Raw genomic sequence first — 6,394 nt, forward strand, 5'->3', positions numbered from 1 at the left:
CAAAAAAAAAATGCAAAATTCGTGTCCGGTCCATATCTTTCTTATAGGGAAACATTGGAAGTTCTTACTTCACACAAAGATTGCTTATGACCTTAGGGTGTGTCATGGCCTTGACCAAGGGTCATTCGGGCAAGGTCAAGGGCAGAAAAAGTGCAAAATTCGTGTCCGGTCCATATTTTTCTTATAGGGAAACATTGGAAGTTCTTACTTCACACAAAGATTGCTTATGACCTTAGGGTGTGTCATGGCCTTGACCCAAGGTCATTCGGGCAAGGTCAAGGTCACTGGCAGAAAAAATGCAAAATTCGTGTCTGGTCCATATCTTTCTTATGGGGAAACATTGGAAGTTCTTACTTCACACAAAGATTGCTTATGATTAAAGGGTGTGTCATGACCTTGACCCAAGGTCAATTGAGAAAGTTCAAGGTCATTGTTTCAAAAAAGCTAAATTCTGTCTGTGTCATGTCTTATTAATGGAAATATTAGAAGCTAAAAATTAACAGTTTCCAAAAATAAAGCAGTTGTTATTTATAAAAAATGGACAGTGAAATAGATTCATCCAATATTTTCTATAATAGCAAAAATACATGCGTAATGATTTTTTTCTTAGCGGGGGGTATCAATTGTGAGCTTGCTCACAGTACCTCTAGTTTTCTTTTTCAAAACACGTTTTATATGCAGGCTTTCAATCACAACACGTTTTTATAACAAAAGCAGAACTGAAAGTTAATAATTATAATCGTTTGACACCATATCACATATATTTTCAACTCGCAGCAACAACGGAAGACCTACTCGTGGCTTTGCCACGAGCTCTGCTCTAGTTTTTAGTGTACTTTTCAAGGACCTACATACCCCTGGATTGTCCCATGAGATTAATGATTAAATTAATCAATAAAAAAAACCTCGAAGGTTAAGAAAAACTAATTGATTTTTCCAAATAAAGTTATCAATGAAAATCAAATGAAAGTTTCATTAAAGCACGCGAATAAAAATACTTATGGCCTTTGTTATTGTTTAGGAGACACTGATCAGAGAGAGAGAGAGAGAGAGAGAGAGAGAGAGAGAGAGAGAGAGAGAGAGAGAGAGAGAGAGAGAGAGAGATCCTAAATTGTAATAGCTAATAGCGTGTGTATTTTTAGATGGGACTGTAGACTTTTGCTTTAAATTGCCTCATCTTAACAATAGAAATAAAATATACTTTATTTAATTTTATTTTAATTACTGAATTTAATTTTACTTTTGATTTCATTGCTATAATACTAGAATGCACACAGTAAGAGTTCGCGATTTTTTACCCCTGCAAATGTTGTTATTTAAATTTAGATCACATTATTTTATTAGACCCTTTCAGATTCGCAGTAAAAATAGGAGGGGGAATTTCCCCGTTGTCTATCTCCTAGAATAGAAATTCTAGGTACTTGTAGTCGCATATATAATAGACGATCGTTAATTGTAATTAAGTTGTTAACTTCCAATTCCCTATATTTTCGTTCTGTATATAATAGTTATTGTTTTTTTATTTTAAAAATCCTACATGTATAGATGTGAAGAATAAAATTGTACCTCAATGTGCTCAATTCCTCAAATTAAAAACATTCAAAATTTTGGTCTTCTCCATTATAATTAAAAGACTGTTATTTACTTCGCGTACAAACCAGGATAATTTTCCGCTGTGATATTTTCTTAGGAATAGCGATAATTACTTTATCCCCGCAACAGAAATGTGTCAGAACTATGGAAACTGTTTTAAAGATGTCGTTTTTACTTACTCGTGTCTGAAAAACTATCAAAATTGATGTAGATTTCACATTATTTATTGGCCCTTCGGGCCTTATTGGATTTGATCACGCCCCGACCAAAATTATCGTCTCATAATACTCAAAGAATGATTCCTTATTCCTTATTTAAGTTGTTAAAGTTGGTTTCTAGAAGAACAGACTTTGAAAATTTTCTTAATAAATATTGACATTTTTTTTTACTTTTTTAATCTTAAGTTTTTAAGATCTGTATACAAACATAGAATTGTGAGCAAATCTCCGTATTTTGCTTATGATTCGAAGCTTAACACTCAAGTATGGTTAGTAAATAGAAATTGTAAACAATTAAACACAAGAAACATGCACTATAACAAATAAAGAACACAATTTATTTTTTCGAAATGAATCATATATATATACATGTATATACCTACTTATTTCCGACAGCAATATCAAACTCTATTTAAACTGAATAAACTCGAGAAAATGCCGAGCATCTCAACAAAATCTATTGCATTAATCTACCATTACGCAAAAGATAATGCCGAATTACCGATAGAATGAATTGTATTTCAGTACTTTTTTGATACATCAGATTTGCGCAGGTAAACAGTTAACTGTTTGATTTACCGAAGTATCTGTTTGATTTGATACGTAAAAATCACGAAATACAGATGATAGTTCCCAGGTTACAAAGCATAAATAATGAAAACGAAACAAAAATCAGAACAAGCTAACACCAACGTCATGTGTGAAAACTGCCAACGCATTGAAATATTTAGCCTCAATTTACTTCACAAAATCGGCACCAATATATTTTGCATGTTTCAAAAATTTCCCTTCATTTGCGAACTGTTGCACAACAAGCAAATTCATCATAGTCAGATCGACCCTTTTTCGTATAATGTCATGGCTGCTTTAAACAAAGAACCTCGTTTAAGAAGTATGGAATACGAGTCGTGGTAAAATGGGTATGCAAACCCGGGCCGTGGCAAACTAAAAGCCGGGGCAGATCGGCAATCGTCAATTCCAAATACGCATTATTTTGCAGCAATATTTACAGCAAATACAAATATACTGGTTCATCAAATATCCTGAAATTTTAATGAGATTGGCAGATTAATAACTGTCAATCTTTTGTTTTGCCCAGGCCAAGTCTTGTCTACATTTTACCGGATGCCGAGCCCGATTGAAACACGCCTTTCCTTTATTATTATTTTGGTAATAGCTCAGATTTGAAACAGAATTAGACCTTAATTTTTGCAATTTATATCTTCCTTCCCATAAGGATAATTTTTGCTAAACTACGTTGAATTGGAATCAGTAGTTCTTGAGAAGAAGATTTTTAAAAATGCACCCCCTTTTTCTACAGTTTCAAGGTTTTCTCCGCTTTGAATATAGATCGGACTTTTATTTCTGCAATTTATATTTGCCCTCCCATTAGGATGCTTTGTGCCAAATTTGGTTGAAATTGGATAAGCGGTTTTAGAGAAGAAGTTCAAAATGTAAAAAGTTTACAGACGGACGGACAGACGGACGGACGGACAGACGGACAGACGGACGACGGACAAAAGGTGATCAGAAAAGCACACTTGAGCTTTCAGCTCAGGTGAGCTAAAAACCCCAAAGATTAAGACGTCATTGTAAAGCGTCCCGATGGAAATTTATTTTAAATACTTTACAAACGAACGGAAAAAGAGCAATTTTTTTGTCATTTTTAAAATCATTTTTAAAAGCTAGCATTTCCTTCATATATCCATTCTTGATTTTGTAAACATTATGTTAGAAATAGTTAAGGGGGATGTGCAGCCATCTTGTACGTTTGAGGATGGGAATGTAAACATTTTTGAACTGGCTTGTTTCTGTCCGAAACTATTACCAAAAGATAGAAATAAAAGCAATAAATATGAGATTTTGCATGTGTTTTATATGCAAATTATGCATACAAGAACAGAACAATGCCTTTTTTATCACTTAAAACAACTGTCGACTTGCTCAGCTACAGACTTATTTTGAAGATTTAAAATCTGAAACAAAACAAATCTTTTAGATCTTTCCCATCGTAGGGTTTTGATTAATCAAAGCTTGGCCTGAAAAAAAATCTTCTCTCGAGATTTTTTTTACATTTGATGTGTGATAACTGCTGATTGCCTTCACAACAAAATTCGGTGTAATCGGAGCTAATATATTTCTCTTATATCCGTATTTCTGCATTTCTGCTTGAACAAAAGTGAAACTTGCAAAGAAATAAGTTACAATAAAATGTAGCATACATTTAATTTAATTTGGTTTATTATAAACTATAGGTTAAAGACACTGTGTAAGTAGAAGTTATTTTTTTCTAATCACCAAGTTTACGTTATGTGTCAAACACCCTGACCACCGACTTGTTTACGTATCGTTGTAAACAAAGGAAACTCGAATATGTTGAATGGCTATTTACTTTATTTATACATGGAGCGTTTGTTCAGTGTTTATTTCAATTTGAAACAAAAATCCGCCACTTAGAATGGACAGATAAATATGTTGTCTTTAATCTTTTCGAGCAACTCTATAATATTATATATGATTTCAAAAATATCAAAGTAATATTTAGAAAAGAAACAAAGGGGTTACGGTTCGCATCACTCACTCGATAAGTATGATCATTACTGGCTCAAGAAAGCCAACTAGCTTTTAGTATTCAGAGAATCAAACAGAACGACAATCTTTCACTTAATTATTAATGGTTCCCTCCCTTGACTTAGTGGTTTCATTGTTATCTAACATTGAATTTCTTCAGACTACATGTTTTTCCATACATAAATATGTATAACCTCATTTTCATATTTGTTACTACATATATGTAAGTTTGGCCACAAGTGTGTACTCCGTGACCTCTAAGGTTGATTATATGAAAACACGTATATTATTTATGTATTAAGTAATTAAAAAGCTTCTACTTGATATTACTATAATACCAATAATTCTACTAAATCCTGTTTTTGAAATGAAATAAAAAAGAACCATACCAATCTTAAAGAAAAAAAATAGAAAATATTCTTTTAATAATAAATCTAAAATCATTTTTTTTTCTGTATCTGTCCATAACAATTGTATTTTAGTCGCCTGATACTTTAAATTCTAACAGAGAATTATGGTAACGAACAGGCAATACTTATTAATACAAGTCATGTAACTAATTTTGTCATATGCACTGAAAAATTGAACCGCACACAACACAAACAAACGGAAAACATGCAGGAAAATTATGGGTGAGACGAAATTACCAATAATTAAGAGATGTTTTGGCTTTGAGAGCTTTCAGTTTCATGTCGTAGGACTTTTGCAAAATCTTCTTTTACGACAAAGTGGTGTCTTCTTTTGTTGAATAGTCTGGTCATAATAACACCGAGAGTTGATTGGTCAAACCTGTGACAATCTGAAGGAATCCACCTTTTAGTGCAGTTTATATAAAGTTCCGCATTCGGAAAGTCCATGCATCCATATTCAAGAGCACAGCCCACCCATGGCCGCATTATATAATTAAGAGTAAAGTATGTTCGGGAGATAATCACCATCCCAGCTTGTATTTCAGGATAATTAAACATGCACTGATCCTCCTTAAAACGCTCAAAAAGCCGCGTTTGAGTTCTGACAGCAATTGAACCGGATCCCTCTAAAACCTGAATTCCGAGGCATTTGCTTTAATAAAATATGGGTCTGTATTTCCTAATCTCACAGAAGTATCCAGCCACATCACAAAATCAAATTCTTGAAGCATCATTTGGATGATGATCGGTTTCCACGTATATCCAAGTACATTTTTCACGTGTTTAGGGAAGGTATTGAATGGGAATGCTCTAACCTTGCAATTGCACATTTGCCGCACCAGTTTTGAATTTTCTTTTGATAACCCTATGTCATACACAAAAATCATTAACTGTGGGTGCTTTGTTTCTTGATATATTTTAAGACTGTTGATAAGTTGTATGAATTCTTGAAAATGATTATCAGACAGAGCCGTCACAAATATAGGAAGCAATTCTTTGCTCCTTCTTGGTGTTGATAGTTTAATGATTCCCTCTCTGTCTAATTGTAAGCATTGTAACAACTTATTTGAATCATTAAATAAATAGTTGTCTACTTTCTGCATATTTATTCTTTAATTATACTTCTTTCTTGTTTATTTTGCTCTAAAAATAAATAAAACAAATTAAAATAACACCAGGATTATTAATAGTATATATATTATTTCATTTTTCTAAAAGTTATACTAAAAATGTATTTAAAGGGGAAAATAATAAGATTTCTTTTTCAGTAAATAAATAACGTCATATGTACAGCGAACTATTAAACATGTTAAAAACATCGCAATTTATTAATTCAGTCGCATAAACTTTAAGATTATAGCCATGTGCTTTAATTTTCTTAAATGTGTTTTGTTAATTATGTTAATGGGGGACAAATGTTTTGTGTTAATTTATTGTTACATGCATAGATAAAATCATTAGTTGTATATCAATCGGAATTCTATTCAGTTTTTTAAATTATATTTCATATAGTGTGTTCATGTTAATTATCATTCTTAAAAATGATAAATATATCTAAGTTCATGTTCAAGTTCACGTGCATTCTTCAATCAAAGCTTATCT

General features: G+C 32.3%; 1 pseudogene; it reads right to left on the reverse strand.

Moving 5' to 3' along the window:
• Window positions 1-5,035: 5,035 nt before the first annotated feature.
• On the reverse strand, window positions 5,036-5,895 carry LOC128171607 (uncharacterized; annotated as a pseudogene).
• Window positions 5,896-6,394: the final 499 nt, after the last annotated feature.

This window comes from Crassostrea angulata, chromosome 2 (assembly GCF_025612915.1).
Source record: "Crassostrea angulata isolate pt1a10 chromosome 2, ASM2561291v2, whole genome shotgun sequence".
Lineage (NCBI taxonomy): Eukaryota > Metazoa > Mollusca > Bivalvia > Ostreida > Ostreidae > Magallana > Magallana angulata.